Source organism: Molothrus ater, chromosome 5 (genome assembly GCF_012460135.2).
Source record: "Molothrus ater isolate BHLD 08-10-18 breed brown headed cowbird chromosome 5, BPBGC_Mater_1.1, whole genome shotgun sequence".
Taxonomy (NCBI): domain Eukaryota; kingdom Metazoa; phylum Chordata; class Aves; order Passeriformes; family Icteridae; genus Molothrus; species Molothrus ater.
Window position 1 is genome coordinate 55710936 of NC_050482.2, and position 20579 is coordinate 55731514.

Consider the following 20579-nt stretch of genomic DNA (forward strand, 5'->3'; position numbering starts at 1 on the left):
CAAAATACTGAGAGCTTTGGGCTGAAATTTCAACTATCCCATTAGTAAAAGGGAGTATTTTTGACAACATCAACTCTTGGAACAGATTGCTTCCTTTAACAGAAAGAATTCTTCCTATGTCCTGCTGCCCCCAAGCTAGAGTTCTCCTCAGCTGTTTTCCTGTCCAGCACTTGCTGTCCTCCTTGGCCCATCCCAAATCCTTGGTATCTGACTGAAGTCCTGCCATTTATACACAGCAGTACCTTTTCCCATTAGAAATTATCCTTTCAGTATCAGATCACTAGCCTCAGACTAGAGACTGTGCTGTGGAAATATACCTAAACCATCAAAAATAGATTTTATAGCCAAATTTTAAAGGAAGGATGAGAAATCCTTTGTAATGTCATTTACTTCATGTGCCAAAGTGCATTTCTGAAGCTTCTATAACAAAGCATATGAGCTCTAAAGTAGAAAAGGATCATTTTCATTAAAGCAACACTTCAGTAATTCTTAGGGGTTTTACAACTGTAAGAGACTACAATTGCACTCCACTGTGCTAAGATTTATGGAAGGTATTGTAGAAAGAAAGAGGACAAAAAACAGCTTTAAAAATACATATATGTGTAAAATTACATGTAATTGCAACCCAGTCCCCTTCTCAAACTGCACCTGCAATTGTGAAAACAGTTAAATATGAGACAAAGGACATAAATCAATGGATTGGGTGTGTTATAGCTCCCTCACCAAGTTTCAACAATTTTTATTATGTGCTTCTAGTAATTGAGTAAGGGTTATATTCAGCACATTATGCTCACCAGCAACAGCTTTTATATACCAAGGAGCAAATAAATACCTCTGGAATTTCTATGGGAGATGTTAAAATGCTGATTTTGACTTGCAGACTGCCATTATCACCAAGTCAAAACAAACAGGAGCATCACAGCCAGTTCCTTTAAACTGTTTATTCTTACTAGAAAGCAGAGACTTCATTGATTTGCTGGTTGTTCGCACATACAGAAGGACAAGGAGAGAAAAGAGAGCTAAGATTTGATTTTTATTTCCAAGAAAACAAAACTCTGTCATTCACCCAAGCTATTCCAAACAATTAGTTTAATTTGGAAAATGAAAAAACTTTACTTGGAGGGTGGGAGGTGGAACATACCACTACATTAGGTATGAGTGGCTACTGCTGCTGCTTTGCTGTAATGAGAATTAGCAGTGAAAATCAGGTTTAAATCCTTGGTGTTGACAACACACAAACTAAAAAAAGCTTGATCTAGGGAACATTTGAGAATACTCTCCCCTTAGCCAGCTACAGAGATTTAATTTAAGGCATTTTTGGGAATTACATGGGTTTTGTTTGTTTTGACTGCCTCATAGTTACTGCTTAAAAATGCTGTTTTTTCAGGTATGTAAACAGTTGAAACTACTGAAAACAGTTGAAACCTTTGAAACATCTGAAAAGCTGTGTTCCATTTTACCTCAAAGCTTTTGCTCCCCAGGATAAGGCCTACCTCCTCTGCTCTCCAGTATTTGCTGTCCTGAGAATTAAGAATATTGCATCATTACTACTATTTCTATGCAGTATCAAACTATTCCTGCAAAGCCACCTTCATCAAGCATTCCTGGCTTTTACTGGAAGAATTTATGTTGCAAAATGCTGCTGGGGTGGGTGGGAGCACAGTAGGAAGTGAGCTTGTGATAGCTGGGGTTTGTTGTCCATTATCATTTTAACCACACAGTCCACCTCCTATTTCCCTGAGTGATTGTGCTCTCAGCAGCCACCAGAAAAAGCCATTTGAGAATTTATCTAGCAAGGAGACACAGCATCCTTGTGCTGGATCTGCTATTATTATGCAGATAGAGGAGCTCAAGTCATTTCACAACCTCTCCCTCTTTTCTTTGCTAGCTGGAGGGATTTTTGTTAAAGAAATCATCTCCAGCTAATAAAAAACCTTAAAAGCCCTAAACCCTAAGGAAAGAAATCATGCAACACCATGCGTCTCACAAATTTGGGGTTTTTTTATAATACCCACAGAAATGCCACATAAATAAAAGGCACTGCTTAAGCCCCAGTTGTATTTTTATGGAGTTTCTAGGCTGTAGCTCAGTGGCACAGGATGTGACTTCTGTTAGTGCTCTGCACTCATCATTTCTCCTTTCACATCTTCTCCCCACGCTGCCCATAAACAAGGAGCACTCTAAGCATGAGAGGCAATGCTTTTGCACTACTGGAGGTGCTCCCACCCTCCCTGAGACCCAGCCATGCCTCACGGCCTATAGTAGAAACAGGCAATCCCCCAGCCGGGGAATAATGTGCTCTGACTCCATGATTCAGGGGGCTGAACAGCTGCTTTATTAAGCTATACTATATTACACTAATACTGTACTAAATTACATACAAAAAGATACTATAGTAAAGAATATAAAAGAAAAACCCATGCCTGTCTGGAGACAGCCAGGACACAGCTTTGACCCAATTGGTCAAGGAATCAAAACAAACTTCACAGGTGTCCAATTAACAAATCACTTTGGGTAAACAATCTCCATAAGACATTCCACATCTGCAAAACAACAAGAGCAGTGAATAGAGATATGACTTGTTTTCTCTTCTTCTCTAAGCTTCTCAATGCCTTCCCCAGGAAAAATCTTGGGAGAGTGTTGTGCCTGCTGCTGTCTGTGAGGAGAGCTGCAGCCACACACGGCCCTCAGCAAGCAAAGACTTCTCTGCAAGGACCAACAGCTTCACCTTCTAAAGCATTGTCCCTCCCAGTCTGTGCAGGGAGGTCTCTGCTCACCCAAGGCATCTCTGACTGCTGCCTTTGGCTGGGGATCTGCTCCTCTGCCTCAGGTCCTTCAGCATTGCACCGACAAAAAGGGAACCACAAGTGTTTGGAAAAAGTGCCCAGCAGTGGAACTGATTGAGGACAGAAATAAAACAGGAATACTTGGACTACTTGAACACACTTTCAACTTCTGCTCCCAATCTCCAGTGTTCAGACAACAGGAAAGCAGGCCATGGGAGAATCACTGCTATTAAGAAATCTTCTTTCTTCTCAGCTGTAGGATTGTAGGCACTAAGGCTTCCAACAGCCTTTTGCAGAGACACACATTCCTTGCTGGCAGGAATGGACAGTTTGGGCAAATCCAGTTTTCTGTTTCACTTCTTCTTCTCAACACTTAAAGAAAGAATATTTTGGCTGGACTGTGCTCTTTCCTAACCAGCTGCAAAATGCCTGCTGGAGCCCTTCTCTGCCTGCTGCAGCCCAAACCTGTGTAGTGACTAGAGGCTCCCAAATGCAATTCTAACACCAGCCCACACTGGAGGTCCAGCGTGCTCTGGACCAAGTCTTGTTCCTGAAAGAGACTCTGTCAGAGCTGTGTAAAACTTGCAACCTGATGCTATGGGCAGATTGTTACATGGCCACTTCCCAAGGTTTGACCCAGGGTCCCTTGTGCTATCCTCTCCTAGCGGGCACAATCCCTGGAACACTGCCCTTCCCTTTGCCAGGTCTCCCCATGTCGCAGGAGTGGTTTTCCAGCCCCATCACTCTCTGCCTCACTCCATCACCAGGCAATGAGGCACTTCCTTGTTTTTCAGGGAGCCAGGAACATCTGCATGCCCTAAGGGAAGGAAGCAGTTTTTAAAAACACTTTTAAGTGTGAGCTTTTCATCTGTGATTCACACCCACACTGCTGCCCCAGTGCTACCCAGTTTGCACCACGGGGTTGGGCTTTGGCTTTGCTGCTGAGGTGAATTGAGGAGACAAACCTCGGGGAGCTGGCAAGCAGCAAATAAATTTGGAGCAGAGTAGGGTAAAACCAGCAGGGTCCGAAGAAGGCCAAGCTGTGTGCCTGGTTACTGTGAGCCCCTGAGCCAGAGGGAACCCCCGCCCCCCTGTTTGCACATACCCAAGCAGAGGGCTCATACCTCAGCCAGGCTCCTTTCCCAGGCTAAGTCAAACACCCAGAGATCACCCCCGATCAAAGGGAGCCGCCACTTGCCCAGGGCATGTGAGCACATACCAAGGATGTGTCTGCAAGCATGAAGAATGGTCTGACCCAGAAAGTTTCAGCCTGCTTGGCTGAGAGACTCTCTCCTCCTCTGTGCTGTGTCCCATCTCGAGCCACTGGCTTGGCCATCCCCTTCAAGCCTGTCCAATTACATCATTAATTCCTCCAGTGGTGCTACAGGAAAACGAGCACAACAAAATGGCTACTTGGAAGACACACAGAAAACTTCAGAACTAACAGGAAAATATAAAACTGGGTGGCAGAGGACCTCTGCAAAAACACAAAGCTTTTGCCAAAGCAACTGCAGGATTTTTTTAGTGTTTTTTTCTTCCCATTTCAGCCAAAAGTTTCTCATTAAGAAAACCTACCTTGGCATACCCAAAGCCATGGGTTTTAGCTGAACTACTCATGGGTTTCCATGTGCTTTGTAGCTCCAAGGTACAGATCAGAGAGGTTGAGTGGGATACATTGGTGGCAGCCAGGTCTTAGCAGTTCACCATCACACCTGGAGCTTGTAGGGCATTCAGAGAACAGGGTATGAACCAAAAGTTGGGGCTATTTCTCACCACAGACTGTATCAAAGAGAGGACACCAAGAAAATTGCCCTGCCTGCAGAATATTGCAGTCTTCCCTTCAGGTCCTCCTAGTAGGGACTTCTTGGGTGTAAATACGAGGAGTTTCTTCTAATGTCTTATTTGATCTCCATGTCAAGACACGTACATAACAGAACAGCAAGTTCAAGTCCTTGAGGAAAGCTTTATGAAAGCTGCTGCGGCTGATGTATTCCCAGCATCTGCTGCTTTAATCCTCTCTTGTTGGAAAAGAAAGGAGCTCAGCAACAGGCTGGTAATTAATTCTGCAACAATACTCAATAAGGAAAAGTTTGGTTTTAATAAACAGAAGAGAACTGCTGATTTAACGCAAACATATTCAGTTAGAAGGACATCTCAAAAATATTTATATTAGAAGCAAGAACAAAGCAATAACAACCACACTGTACAGGAAGTATTGCTTGCTGTCTGGCGATTAATAAACCCCAGGAAAGAATAAAATGGATGGTCTAAATTTTTCTTCCCCGTTTCCCATAAACTGAAAAACACAAAGGAAATAAATGCCTATGGTGAAACCAAAGCCAAAATTTTGCTGTGAACTTATGTTATTACAGGAATGTCTTGAGATGCCCCTCCCCAAGGAGCTCAAGTGATTTCTTATAATGGTGATAGAGGAACAATGGGGAAGACTTCTAAAGCAGTGGAGACTTATCCAGTTTTTATAAACTGTCTGTCAAGCAGAGGAAGATTTCCTCCCCTGCTGGTCTCTGTGGCTGCAGCTCCAGCAGAAAGCAGTGGGAGCTCAGGCACATGCAGCCTCAGTTAGCAGCAGCAGTTAGTCCCTACCAAAACATGCTAAAGAATGTGCTAAAATTCAATTGTAATATTTCTCCCCAAAACATTTAGCTCAACAGGAAATACAATGTCATACAGGCAGTAAAAGTTTAATTTCTTTTCATTATCCTTTGTGTTTCAATAAACGGTTGGAAAACAAGCTACAGAAGACTCCTGGATGTTCATCTTGGAATTCTTCTTTTACCTAAAATATCCTCTCTCCAAATCTGCCTGGCAATATATTCTGAGGAATCAATCTCTCATCGAGAATGTGCCAGACACGTTATGACCTCAACGCCAGACCACAACTGGAGGTCATGTGGGTTTTTGGCTGCCAGAAGCTTTCTCTGAGCCCTTGGGCTGCACAGTTCAGCTCTCACCATCTCAGGTCTTGTTATGGTCTAGCCCCAGACAGCAACCAAACACCACAGAGTCACTCCCACCAGTGGGATCAGGGAGAGAATAGGAAGGATAAAAGCCAGGATACTCGTGGGTGGAAATAAAGGCAGTTTAATAGGGAAAGCAAAAGCCACACACAAACCCAAAGCAAAACAAGGGGTTAATTCCCTGCTTCCCATGGGCAGGCAGGTGTTCAGCACCTACAGGAAAGCAGGGCCCTGTCCCATGGAATAGTGACTTGGGAAGACAAACACCATCACCCCAAATATCCCTGCCCTTCCTCCTTCTTCCTCCTTCTTCCCCCTTTACATACTGAGCATGATGTCACAGGGTCTGGAGCATCCCTTGGGTCAGTCAGGGTCACCCGTCCTGGCTGTGTCTCCTCCCAAACTTCCAGGCACCCCAGCCCCTCCCCAGTGTGGCCTTTGAGGGGCAGGAAAGGCCTTGGCCCTGTGCAATCCCTGCTCAGCAATAACAACAACACCTCTGTGTTATCAGCCCTGTGTGCAGCACAGATCCAAACCACAGCCCCATTCTAGCCCCTGGGAAGGAAACTAACTGGTCCCTAAAAAGATGCATATGTCCAAGTCTGACATTGCAATGAAACAACCTGGAAACCTTTATGAAGTTTTCAAGTGCTCTGATGAAGATGACAAAGACAGAGTCCATATGGATTTGCAGTCAGACACTGGTTTAAAAACAAACAAAAATATTGCAGTAATTTAAATATGTTTGTCCAGACCTCTCTTCCACACACTATGGATACAAATCTCCCCCCTGCACCACATCAGGAAGTTTTGAGAGGAGTCATTAAGTCATCTCTGTATTTGATGTCTCCTTTTTGAGTGTCAGCTTCCTTTCCACAGGCAAAATCCACCAAGCCCAGCTGCGACATTCCTGTGCTGCATCCATCAGTCACTGTGGACACTGCTCCTTGCTTGCACCACAGCAGCTGGAACATGGAATCCTCAGCTGGTATGTGAAAACTGCCTTTTCTAGACAGCTGGAATTGCTGTAGCAGCCTCCTCTGCAATGAGGCTGTCTGAAATGTAGAAGTCACAAATATATAAAAGAGGAGGTGGAAACACTCTGGATCAAAGCAATGGGCGGAGGGAGGTTGTTTGCTTTGAAGTTCAGAGTTGGGGGTATCCTTGGGGTTTTGCTTTGTTTTGCTGTGGTTTTTGAGCAGCACAGGGACAGTGGGGTCTGTCCAATGTGGTTCAAAGGCAAAAGAGTTGGCAAAGGTCCAAAGTGCCAGGAGAGGGGGAGGTGAGAGCATGGGGCAGTCATGGCAAAGCTGCAAACTCCCTTTTGCCCATGGATTTTACTCGAGCAAGTTGTTCACCTGTCCCACACAGGGCTCTGCTTATTATTAGCCCTGGCCATGCTGCAAGTTTCTGTGCCAGAGTCAGCAGTGTGAAATGCTCAAAGGATTTGTGCCCAAAGTAGCTCCTCTGTGGCAGAGGAACTACTGGCACACAGGCACAACACCATGAGAGCAAAAGACCGTTTTGAGTCCAAAATGAAAAGGTTTTTTTACACATTTTACTCTTCAAGTTTTCAGTTTCTGCCTCAAAAATGAAACTCTGACTCTTTATTTCTCATTCTTTAGGTGCTGGATTTTCAGTAGTTACCCCTCATACCTCTCTGAGGGCTTTGGCTGCGCACCAGGATCAAACAGTAATAGATGGAATCTACAGGACACAGCAAGAACATTGTGTGGCACAAACACCAAACTATACAAACGTCCCACACTCCTTGATTGTCTTAGGTCTAATGAATTCCCAGCGCATTTGCCATAAACAGGTAAAATCCCTAAGAAATCAGAGCTACCAATGGTAGTCCAGGAGAGGGACAGGAGGGATTTGGGCAATATATTTCATCAATTTGACAGAAATAGAGGTATAGAGTAAGTTACTCTCATGACACTTATAAAGGCAAGTCTGAAAAAAAGCAGGAGGAGATAATTTTGTTATTCTCAGTGTGAATCCCCAAAATAAAGAGCTTTATTCTTTGAAATAGAAAACAATTATTTATTTCAGCTGTGTTCACATCCTTTTTGCCCTCCAGGGTTAATCTGCTGAAAAGCTTTTAGCTAAGATTAATGTATATCCAGCTGTCTCTGGATTTTTCTGTTTTATCCAAAAATTAACACACAGCAAACAAACAAACAAATATTGGCAATAACATATTAGCAAAAAAAGGAACATTCCAATTCAAACACAATTCCCACAACATTGCCCTTCACTCTGGAAGAATAAAGCCAATTGAATTTGTTTTCTAAAGGAAAAAAAAAAAATTGAGATGGGGTGAAAAAAAGTACTCTGCTAATTTATAGCATTGCTCAGAAGACAAGGAGATTAAAAGGTTTAAGAGCTGGGAGCATAAAATTGCTGGTTGCCTGCATGGTACATGTGGAGATATTGCCAGTGGGAAAACTCGGGCTACCAATGCTGCAATGGTTTTAACTCATACCAGCAAACCCCTTAAAACCTTCTGCAGGAGAACACAACCTTCACTGCAATGTGCTCAATCACTCCATGTTGCCCCAGCCAATTCCTGTTCTCCTGCATAGGATGTTAATTAGGCAACTGTTTGCCCTCATGTAGCTGTTAAGATCCGGTTATTAAAATTTTTAGAGATGCCTCTGCCTGAATTAGTGCAAATAAGACTATATTCCAAAGTCAATAGTATGGATTTTATTTAACAGTAAGCCTGAGAGAGAGAAATATAAAAGAGTAGGGGGAGAGAGAGATAGTGACAGAGATTAAGCAGAAAATATCACCACTCTGTGGATCCCAACAGCATCCCATTGATCCTCTCCATCTTGTCTTCTTAGTGGTGTGGGTCCCCCAAAAAAACATAGAGTTCATGGATTAATATACATTTGGGCCAGGTGGGAACACCCAGATACCTCCCCTGGGGAGTCAGGTTTGACACTGTCTTGCAAGACTCTGGATCTGTTGCATCACTTTACATCGTGTGCAGTCTCCTGCTGCAAGGCCTCAGGAATCGGTCTGGGGGTGCTTTGGGAATCTTTGATAGATTATGAGCCCCTTAGTAGCCAGTTTTGCTAAAGAATTTCTTCACCAAAACACCACAGAACAAAAAATAAAACATCATGGAACTGCACCTTTCAAAGCTGAGAAGTTCAGCATGAACATCTGTAACCAGAGCAGATAGAAACAGCTGACCAAGACTGCACCAATGAGCATACCTTGATCTGACCTCAACATGCCAATTTTTAAGGTATCTTTCAAGTCCTGATGGATTCCTTGATTCACTGTCAAATACAGCCTGTGTGTATTTGGCTTACTATTTTTTACTTGTAGCCTTCCATTTACTTAGTCATCATATGGAATTTTATTCAGGGCTAAGTTGCCATCATTTTGTCATTTCACAGCTGACACTGTGACTATTACCCTTCCTTAAAAAAACAAAGCAAAAAACAAACAAAAAAACCCCAAAAAACCAAACCAAACCAAACAACAACAACAACAACAACAACAACAACAAAATAATACTGTGCTTTTTAAAGCACCTTTATTGTTGCTCCATGTTTAATTAACCACCAGCAAGAGGCCCTGGGATGTTTTTCTTTCTGAGATTATGAAGGACTCGTTTCCACCTCTTTGGAAAAAAAACAACCAGAGGCAAGGTTAACTTTCCAGAAGAGCACCACAGAATAGTGGAGAAAGTCTGTGATGTGGTGAGAGGTTAAATGAAGGCTGTGCAGAAATGCTGGCCAGCCTGAGTAGTAGGGATAAGGTCAAGCCCATAGGGACAAAAGGGAATGAAACTTTTTAACTGAGTTTTTTCAGAGAAAAATACTGCTCCAATTCTACCAAAATTGGAAGTAAAAAAATCTCATGAAAATGAAACTGAGCCTTGTTCTATCACAAATGTTTCAGAAAGACACATTCCAAAATGGATTTTTTTAAAAAAGCCTCGAATCTTTCAGGCTGTATGCAGCACATTAAATTTTCCTCTAGAGCTTAAAATGGAAATAAAATAGATTCTTGCACACAGTCAGTCTCTGCAAATACTGAACTTGGTGTGAGGAGCAGGAGCTCTCCCCAGATCTCAGCTATTTTTCAGATTAAACCAAGCTGTTCTCTGATCAGCACTGAAAGAGGATATATAACTTTAGATACTACTCACCTCCTTGTCTTTGGTGATCCACAGAAAATGTGCATCTGTTACAGCAAAAGGGAAGTTTAATTGGAGCTGAAGAAGCTCTAGTTTTCAGGCTGGGTGTTCCTCATGTCAGCAGCTAGTGCAAGAACCAGGATGAATGAGTGCTTTCCACCACCTTCCTTTGTGGGGCTGTAAAAAGATCAGTCTTAAATGTTATCACACACAAAACTTTTACTAGTGTTTTTTCTAAATAAAGATTGATTTTTTTTTTTTCGACATCAACTTACAAGGAAAATTCTTCAGGATGGTCAGTTCTAAAGACGTGTAAAAGGCTGACAAGGAACAGGAAATTCAAACTTCATAGAAGCTGTGGAAATATTCCCCTACTGTGTAAAAACAGTTATAAGAGGAACCCTAAAATATGAATCTCTTTTTGGGGGGCCTGGTGGTGTTTTCCTGTGAAAGCACAAGCCTTGCCAAATCCAAACCAACCAGCCCTAAGGAACAATTGAAAAATGGTGGGGAGACATTCCCAAATGTGCCAGGGCACTGCAATATCCAAGCACCTCCAAATGGCCTGGTAAAGGTACCAGGGCTAAGTGATAACAGATGTGGTTTAGACTATACCAAAAAATCCAATTAAAAAAAACAAAAAACAAACCAACAATAGAGTAAAGGACTTTAAAATGTAAATGTCTTGGAAAAAATAACAAAATAACATGACAATATAGTTAAAACTAGTAATGACATGTTATTGTTTGAATTTCAATGAAGGTACAGTGCACGTGGAAAGCAGCAAGTCACCTCTAAATAGCATTTCACTTCTAAAGGGAAGTAAATACAAGAACCAAAAAGCAAACATAAAAAAGCCCTTTCTCACAGACACCCAGGTTGAAAAGAGGCTCAGATATTGGTGCTATTCCTGGATCACTGCTACAATACCACTTCTACTTCCCCCTTTGCTGCTTTTAATAGTTGCTGTTGCTTTTGCTTGAGAGTGCAGCAATTCAGAAATGAATCAGACACATCTGATGTGTATCCAAAAACCTGAGGGTTTCATATGGATTAAATCACTGAATGTCCTCTCAGTAATGCCAAAGTCTGGCCAAGTATCAGAAGACCACTAAAAAAATGGGTATTCATGATCTTCTAGACTCCCTCAAGACACTGCTCCCAAATCTGTCAAGGCTCTTCTGCACCCTCTGAAGCGCTGTGAAATTTATCCTCAGGAAGGATTCCAGGCTGATGGTTCATCTTTTCTTACTTCCAGAAATCTGAGCCTACTCTGAAGCTGTGGGATTTCCACTGCAGCACCCTCCCCTGCAACTGGCCTACTCCTCACAACATCTTCTAGCAATTTTGTCTTGGCAGGTTTTCTGCAAAGAAGCAGACTGCAAGAACTAGACTTGTTCTCCTAAAACACATGCATGTAAAAAAAATAGTTGGGGTCCTTTGAGTTCAAACAAATACTCCTCAACTGTTTTTCTTTGCATGGAAAACTCAATAACTGGCTCCTCTGAAAAGCCAGAGTGCAGATGTTGATGTACTGCTTCAAAAATTCAGCTTCTGCTGTTTTTCAGTGTTGGGTGCACATGTGACCTCATGGCAACACGCACACCCAGATGAGGCTCCAGCAGCTTCACAGGTCAAAATAAACACAATAAACCACAGAAAATTCAATATATGCTGCATGAGATACTCGCCTTTTCTTCAAGGGAAATTCTATTGAACAGACTTCCTGCTTTATTATTTTTGACAGCATCTGTCTCATTTTATCAGGCTTTTTTCCCAGCAACATACAGAGCCTTCTGTGGCTCACTTGCCCAGTTAAAACAACAAATCATGAAATGAGATGCGGGCAAGGAAGCAAGGGGTTGAGACTGTCCACGTCTTCAGAGCTGACAGGGTATGGTTCCATCATGTCTATCCACTAAGGGGTTACTGGTGGCATGGAAGTACACTGGAATCACTTGGGTGGGAAGCAGCACCCCCAAACAATGGGATTCCCAAAACCTGGGAAAGATGCAGAGGTGCCTTGCAGTCTGCTGCTGTCCAGCATGCTTCCCATGGCTCCAGGATTTCCATTTGAGGCAGACTCATTATCATGGCCACCTTCTTAGCTTCTTCATCTTTTCATACCAGATTGCTGACAGTATTAGGAAATGTTAATCTCTATTTGCTACCCACTGCATTTTTCACTTACTTTGGTTTATTTTCACTTAGTCTTTTTCTTCTTCCTTTTATTGCCTTCTTTTCTCAACTCTGTAACTGCATCAATACTTAAAGCTCCTTAAAGATTAAATTACATATATAAAGAAAAGCGAGGCAGCAGGCTAAAGATATATCAATTACTGTTGCCTCATGATAACAGTAAAATACAGATCAGCTGCAGCTTCTAAAACATTTCCCAAAAAAGAATGGGTTTTTCCTCTACCAGCATTAAAGGAGAATTTCTTGTCCCCATTGTGGTCTGTTTGCTTTCTTCTGCTTCCACTGTAACACAGAGCCCGACAAGCTTGTGTACCCAAAGGGCCACAGACAAAACCCTCTGCTCAGTCCCTCTGTCCATCCACTATGCATACCCAGATTACCTGGAGCATTAGTGAGTTGTCAGCACAGGACTTGCTGAAATAGCATAACTTCATGAGGGCTATGAAGGAATTTATTAAATCCAGCTAAAAGTCAAACACACTTCTGCCTGTACTTTCCAAAATTTAATGCAAGTATAGTACTTGTGGAAAGCAGCACATCACCTTTAAATAGCATTTCACTTCCAAAGGGAAATAAATACAAGAACAAAAAAGTAAACAAACAAAAAAAAGCCCTTCTTACAAACAGTTTTCCACCAGTGTACAGAAAGAAAATCAGAACAGATAAAGCCAATGCCTTGGACTGAAATACTTCCCATGCAGCAGACAAGTTGAAGTGTAAATGCAGGCAGTTCCAGAGCCACAGTGATGGCAGGAATCTTGGTGGGTCACCTCATCTACACCCAGGGCACACAACTGGACCAGGCCAGCCCAATAGACTGGCCTGACCCATACAGACCAAACCCCAGCCAGGGAGAAGCCTCTATCTCCCAAGGGCAGCTACTCCTGTGCTCCCCCAGTCCAGCACACACTGCCCAGGGATGTTCTTTAGAGCCTGTGAGATTCTTCAGAACATAATTTTCCACTGCCCAGCTCTGTACCTGGGAGGCTAACTTACTCCTTTTTTTATACAACATCACTCAGCTGATCCCCTGCCAGCTGGGGATGATACAATCCCACTGCCTGACACCTCACCATCAAGGAACTGGTTGTGTTTTCACTCAGGATGTTCACAAGGCTTATACAGAAAAAAAGAGAACAGTAGTCTACATATATTAGATATTACATATCTAACACTGGCTCTTTATGTAGTCTCACTAAACAGCTTCTAAGCATCACTGAGCGGCCACCACCCAGGACTCGCTTTTCAAGAAGTGAAATCCTGCCACATCCCATCTTTCCACATCACTTAATCCCTCTGCCCAGGTGCAGAGAATCGACCCACCCATCCATGTTTATCAGCCATTCACCAAAGAGGAGGGAAATGTTCAGCATAGGGGATGGAAATTTCCCCCAGCAGACACCAAACAATATCTGTGCCAAGCCAAATAATCAATGGAATGGTTGGGAAATGTCATCCCATACTGGTTTTGTCTAAAGTATAAATTCACATTAAAGAGGAGCCTCAATTCAAATGCCCTGCTATTTTCAGAAAACCCATTTGTGTTTGCAGGTGGCTGATGCTGTCTCTGCCAACCTGCTCTACTATTCCCAACAGCTCTCCACTCCTCATATCCCCACTGTGCTGCCCAGGCCTGGTGCTGTCCATCAATTCTCATTACGGAGGGGAGATGCCTCTTGAAAGTCACTATCACAGAGAGAAGAGACAGCCATGAAGCGGAAACATATACGAGAATGGGCAAGCTATACAGAATTTTTCTCAAAGGTGCAAAACTATGAAGCTGGGAATAAGTTGCTTGGAAGCTAAGCCTAACCTGAAGTTTGAAGACAAAAAAAGGCCAAATGCCAGTGAGAAAATTTCTTGAAGGCTTCCCTCAAGGGCCCTTGGACCACTTTGGTCACAGTCTGGTGCCTCCTTGGTGTCACCTGCAGCTGCAATGACGGTCAGTGTTTTCCCAGTGTTCTGTTACAAAATATTGTCACACAGGATTACCAGCAGCCTTGGGGCATCACACAGCTGTAGAAGCAAAGGGACACAGACAGGGGACAGAAGTTCACAGCAGACACAGAGTAACTGCTGCATTTCAATGAGCTGACCAAAACAAAGGCTCTTTTTTAGAATGAAATTACTGATGTCACGAACAGAGGTAAAATACAATTGGTAGGAAGGAAAGAACTCCTCTCCAGACAGGATTTTCAGTGGTTTTGAGGTTAAAAGAAAGGGGAAGGCAAAAAAGAGGTTTAAAATTCTAAAAATCAATGTGTTCAGTATACTTACATATACAGCTGGGAAGGCTTTGTATCTCTGTGTCCTGGAATTCATCTATATTGGAAAAAATTAAAAAGGAGCTTTTTACAGCTAAAAGATGGGATCTGAATCAGCAATGCAGACAGCCACAGATGTAAAAAATAGGAAAACAATGGAACATCAGTGTATTTTGGTTTACCTGCCACAGCAGCCTGGAGGAAGAAAAGTCTCTGTAGCTTCTTGGCCCCTGGGGTTTCACAAAGAGTATATTTAATCTTTTTGCCCTAACCTCTAAGTTAAAAGAAAATCTACACTGCAGCCTCCAACCTTCCAGAGATCCTGATGGAAAAAAAAAAAGGCCACTGAGTTTGCCAGTCTTCCGTGGGATTTGCTCCTGAAAGCTTGGAAACTGCAGGGTTTTGTGCCTGGTTTGCACTACACGACAAGGAGCCAAGTGCAAGGGTCATGCTCTGCAGATGGTGCAAGATGGATGCCAGACAAACTCTTCATTTTACTGTCCAGGACAGCCACTAAGCTTTTGCTTCCTGGTCAAAATTGCAAGGCATCCAACAAGAGCAATTTACCACCTAGAGGGATGTGTTTTTCCGGTGCAAAATCAGGTCTTATGTTTGCTTATTCTTCTCACGTAGCGCAACTGGCAGAAGTAACAGAGTGAGATCAAAAGGAAAAGAAACTACATGAGAAAAGATGAAGTATGAAATAATGCTGGTAACAGACAAGCTGCAATTCATGATCAAAGGAATGAATCTGGCCCCAATTATATAAATAAAGAAGTATCTCCCCCCATTTCTGAAAGGAAGAATTCATTGTTTGCCTTCATATCACACAATCCTTTCAAGTGCAGATATACTTAGGTAGCTGAAAGGAAAAAAAAAAGTAACAGAGCACCTCAAATTTTGTCTATTTTGCATTATTCATCATGAAAGAGGGTTTTCCTGGGACCTCACTGCTTTCCCATTCATGTTATCTATAATCCACAAAATAAATAATCAAACCCCAGAGTACTTTCCATTCCACCTAAACAAGGTCAGTGTCAAAACAAGGTCTCCTGACCATTACCAGCTCAAAGTAAAGAGTCCTTAGCAGACAGATCAGCACTGCATGCCCCACATATTTCACCTCCACAGTCACAGAGTGGATTTGTGAGATACATGTGTCCCACCACCATCTCCCAGGGAAGGCAGAACCCACCCCATGGGGCTTCCTGGTCCCTTGAATTCAGCTGGAGCAAGAGGCTCAGAGGGGGTTTGATGAGGAGGTGGTGTAAGCACATGGAAAGAAATGGTTTTCCACCTATACAAACTCACCTCAAAGCCTGAGAAAGGTAAAGGGCTTCAAGCCTCTCACCCTCTGACACATGATCAGGTCTGCATTGAGAAAGCTGCCTCCAGGTCTGCTGCTTATGCTCAGGTGAGAAAAAGAGATTCCTCCACAGGTCCTGCAGCACCTCCACTTAGAAATGGACATTTGTGCCCCAGGGAAAAGGAAATCTTTTCACTGCTTGAAAAAAAAAAATAGTATTTTACTATTCAGACAAAGGCAAATCAAAAGGAATACCTAGAATTTTTCACTTCAACTTTGAAAGTCTCAAACACCATTTACCTACCATCTTATTTATTAAGGCCACACAACACTTTGGAGACTCCCATACCAAAGACCAGGAAGCAGCAGAGTTTCTGTGACACATGCTGATTTTCCCCCTCTCCCTCTACCCCACGCCAAAAATGGGTCCAGGCCCATCTCCCCACTTCAGGAGGGGTTGACAGAAGCAGTGCCAGCACCACCTTCCTCAGTGCATGCAGATGTCTTGTGCGGAGTCAGAAGAATGTTACAGCATTTCCTGCTGAAATGGATGGCCTCCCAGCACACCTGAGCAGGGAGATTTTGCACAGAGAAGTGCATCAGCCTGATATCAGCAATGACTGATGGGCACTCTGCAAAGTTGAGCATTCAAAGCCTTTGTGTTCCCATGAGAAGGACCAATCTTTGCAAGACCTGGGCTCATACTTTTGTTGTACCAACAACCCAATGTGCAGAAAACTTTCAAAATCCAAGAGAAAAGGTGGAAGACTTTAGATTCCATTTTGATTTTCAGAGTCAGCTTTGAAATACACAGAATGTCCTTGTGGAACAAAAATTTCCATGTAATTTGATGGTTGCATGCCAAGAGTTTTTGGTGTGATTGTTCCTGAACAGAGGGTGAATGTTAGGAAGCACATTAAAGGGAAATGTAGCAGAACCATTGGAATTAGTTCCTCTGTTCCTGCTGACAATGGCCAAGGCATCACCACAGAAACTTCTGAACTTCTTGATGCTGCACCTCCAGAGAGAAAACAGCCCCTCTGACAATCTGTGCTACCAGATCAAACACTTCATTTTAGCTCTTCTTCCCTCATATATTATCTCTTACCGATTTAAATAAACCACTCTGAGGCATCTGCTAGTTTTTGAGGTTGTACTTGACTTCAGGGGAACTCCCACCTCCATAAAAGCCCCTTGCTAATTATTGTCACATCAATCATTGCAGCATAAATTTGGACTGGACATGTTTTCATAAGTGCTTCCTTTATGTACATTGGTCCTGATTATTACATTATTGTACCTGATAAATAATTGGCAGCAACAAATGACTCCTGGTACCCAGGCTGATGGTTCTGCTCAGGTGTGGGGTTTGTTTCCTATGGCAGACTACAGTTACTGCTGTAAGATAATATTTTAAAAAATCATTTCATATTTGAAAGGATTGAAGAGAAAATACTGTTCAAGCTCAAGCAGAGAGAAGACATTGTGAGATGGGACAGGGTTTACGCTGGAGAAAGGACAATATGGAGGCAGAAGGTGGGAGATGGAATAAAGAAAAAATAGACCCCCCCATTTTTCCCCTTTCTGTGTGCTGAAATACAAGACACTCATTTTTCCTTTAACAAAAAATGTTTGTACTTCACAGCATGTCTTTCTACTAATGAACGTTTTTAAACTAAACATCCTGATTTATTGAAAAGGTTTTTGTTCTTATCTAGGTTTTTTGTTGTCAATCAGTTTTTCTTTAAAACAGAGAATACCACCAAAAATAGGTATCTAGAGAAAGAAGTCCCTCAGTGCTTGATTATTGAGGCCCTTCTGTTAGAACAACATTTGCACGCTTCAATAATTCCCTCCCAACTCATGTAAAATATTGATAAGAGACATTATTTTAAAAAATTATCCTAGACACAACTTTCTTTGTTTCATTCAACACAAGTTTAATGTGCTTTCTCTAAGAAGCAGCAAAAGAGAATTATTTTTATTCATGGTCTTGTCTCTTTACGTGCTCCTATTAAAAGTCCATGAATGTCAACGTTGGAGCCACTGATTTTAAGAAAAAAACAGAAAAGAAAATAAAGCTTGACAGAAACCAAAAACAAAAAACTGAGCCACTTTCTATTGCTGACAGCAATCTGAGCAGAGCTGCAGCTCCCACCCAGCAACAAATTTGACCTGTGCAACAAACTGAGGGACCCGAGACACTTATCCTTCTGAAAAGCCACACTTCCCCTTAATCTGGGATTTGACAGCATTATGCATTTACAATTCCTCAGTTTTATATCTGCCTGCCGCTCTAAGACTTTGGAGATATAAGATTATAATACAAGATTATAATCCTGTTGCAAAACTAAACTCTTTGGAACTTCCTGCACCAAAATAGTCCGACCTCAACTAGTAATTCATTTGCCCAATGAAGGAACAATATTTGCTTACAGTGTGAGTTTGGGGGCTGATTTTTATGGCCTGGAATGTCTAAAGAAGTATTCATAAAATTGCAAAATGTAAGGCATATCCTGGCAAGCTAATTTTAGAAAATTAGATTATCAAGTTTGAACATTAAATCTAAATCTGGAGCAGTACAGGATTAAGCAGAGACACAAAAATGTCACCATTTTAAAATTTATTAAATATTTGCTCTTTAAAGTAAAACTGTACTTTTGTAATCTCTCCAATCAAAGAGTTTGGAGAAATATTCATGCATAAGTCTGACAGCTGAATCACTTCCTTTTGCTGTGTGTCCCAGTTGCTTTTTCTGTATTATTCACTACCACGGAGACACGGTGATTTACCATTAATTTAATTTACATATATTAAATGTGCTCAGAGTATTTGCACAGCTTGACTAGAACTATGGGATCAGCTTTCCAAATTCAAATAAAATTTCCAAATTCATGACAAACTCCACAGGATGCATTTATTTTGCTAAGCTGGCTGTGGAACAGAGTCACTTCTTAACTCCTCAAATGTAACTATTCATGGAGAGTTAATTACTTCTGTTTTGCATATCAGCAACAGCTGACAAACCTTATGCATTAGCATATTTTTCCTTTGTCAGACCCTTGCTCTGCATCTGTGTCTGCCTCAAAGCTTTTCAGAAAATTTCTGTGTTTGAAAATCATACAATTGAATGATTATAAAAAAAAGATCATCATGTTTTGAGAGCAGAGAGAATCTGGACTTTAACAGTCACCTTTTTGTTCCTTGCAAAAATCCTCAGTGTAGGTCTAGATCTGTAATGTTGAGTATTCCAGATCCCATTCCTTGTCTCCTGGTACCACTGGGGTAGGAGGTAGAGCTGAGAAGGAGAGAGGGGTGGGGAGAAGGGGTTTCTAAGGTTTTATTTTACTTCTCATTATTCTGCTCTGATTGTGTCAGTGTAATAAATTCAATTAACATCTCTACTTCAAGCCTGTTTTGCCTATGACAGTATTTGATGAGAGATCTCTCTCCAGTCCTTAACTCATGAGCCCTTGGTTGTATTTCCTTTCCCCTGCCCAGCTGTGGAGGGCAATGAGAGAGGGGCTTTGGTGGATGCTGGAATGCAGCCAGGGCTAACCCACCACACCACAACAGCACCCCCAGTGCCTGGCAGCCAACAGCCAGCTTTGGTGGAAGGTTAAACCAATCTATAAGCAGAAGGGGGAATTAGGGGATCTCAAGAAGAGAAGGAGATTAGGGGATCTCAAGAACATTGCCAGGGTCCTGATTGTCTATAATAGTAGGAACATGTTTGATTTAATGCACAGAACAACCTAGACTAGCCACACTCCATTTTAGTACAGAAAGCCAGAAGGGAATTTGTGTAATTTTTGCCAGTCTCACCTGAGGAAACTGGTTTTGGTCTCCAAATGAAGTGATGTCTTTCACTCTGAGTCAGTGTGAGTAGGACACACAAGCACCACTATCTCCTGGGTTAAGTTATATCCCAAAGAAAAATTAATTCCTTTTTAGTTTCAGCAAGCAACCAGCTGGAGCCTAAGGCACGGATTAGTACAATGTCAATATGATGCAAACAGCAAACCAGTCTGCTTCTGCAGCCCCTCAAAAATACTTACCCATGATACATGGGTAATACATGATACTGAATGCATGAGCCACAAGTTCTATTTTCTATTTACATGGATTATTCTGTTGTGTTATAAAATCCCTTCTATAATTTTATGAAGTTCTATCATAGATTTCAAGTCCTTTTCCTCAGCAATTTGTAGGGCTGTGTGCTGTGTCCCCCAGCTCCGTTGAACTTCATCTTTGAGATGGCTGGAAACTTCTACCCTGCAAATTGGTGGTGTATGAATAGAAGCAGTTCGTTCTGTGCCAGTAGTCCCCCTTCAATTGTTGCTTTTTAAATTCAGCAGCCTGTAGTAATCTTAAAATTCCAAATGGGTGGTGGCCAGCCTCTTTCACCTCTGCCAGTAAAGAAAACTGGAACAAGCAGCAGAATCCCAAGTACAGCCGCTCCCTAAACTAAAACACATCAAAACCACTTGGTCATGGGGATCAAAACAAAGTGGTACAAGTACCATAAGAGCCAAGCACAGCCATAAAACTGTGTATGACGCATTGACTGACTACTGCAAATAGCAGAAATTTAACCAATAGCGTACTAAGGAGCCAAAAGCCTTAAAAGTCAGCTGTAAATGTTAAAAAAAAAGGTGAAATTTGAAATTCCTATAATAACCCCAGAAACTGAAATATCTCTGTGTTGTCAACACAGTTTCCAGCAGAAATCTAAAATAAAGCCCCATACTAGCTACTATGAATAATATTAACTCTATTCCAGAAAAAAAAACAGCACATTCCTAAAGGGAAATGCCAACATTTTTCTGTTCCCTGGATCTTTTTCAGTAGAATCAACTACATCAACCTCTGGTGAACCAATAC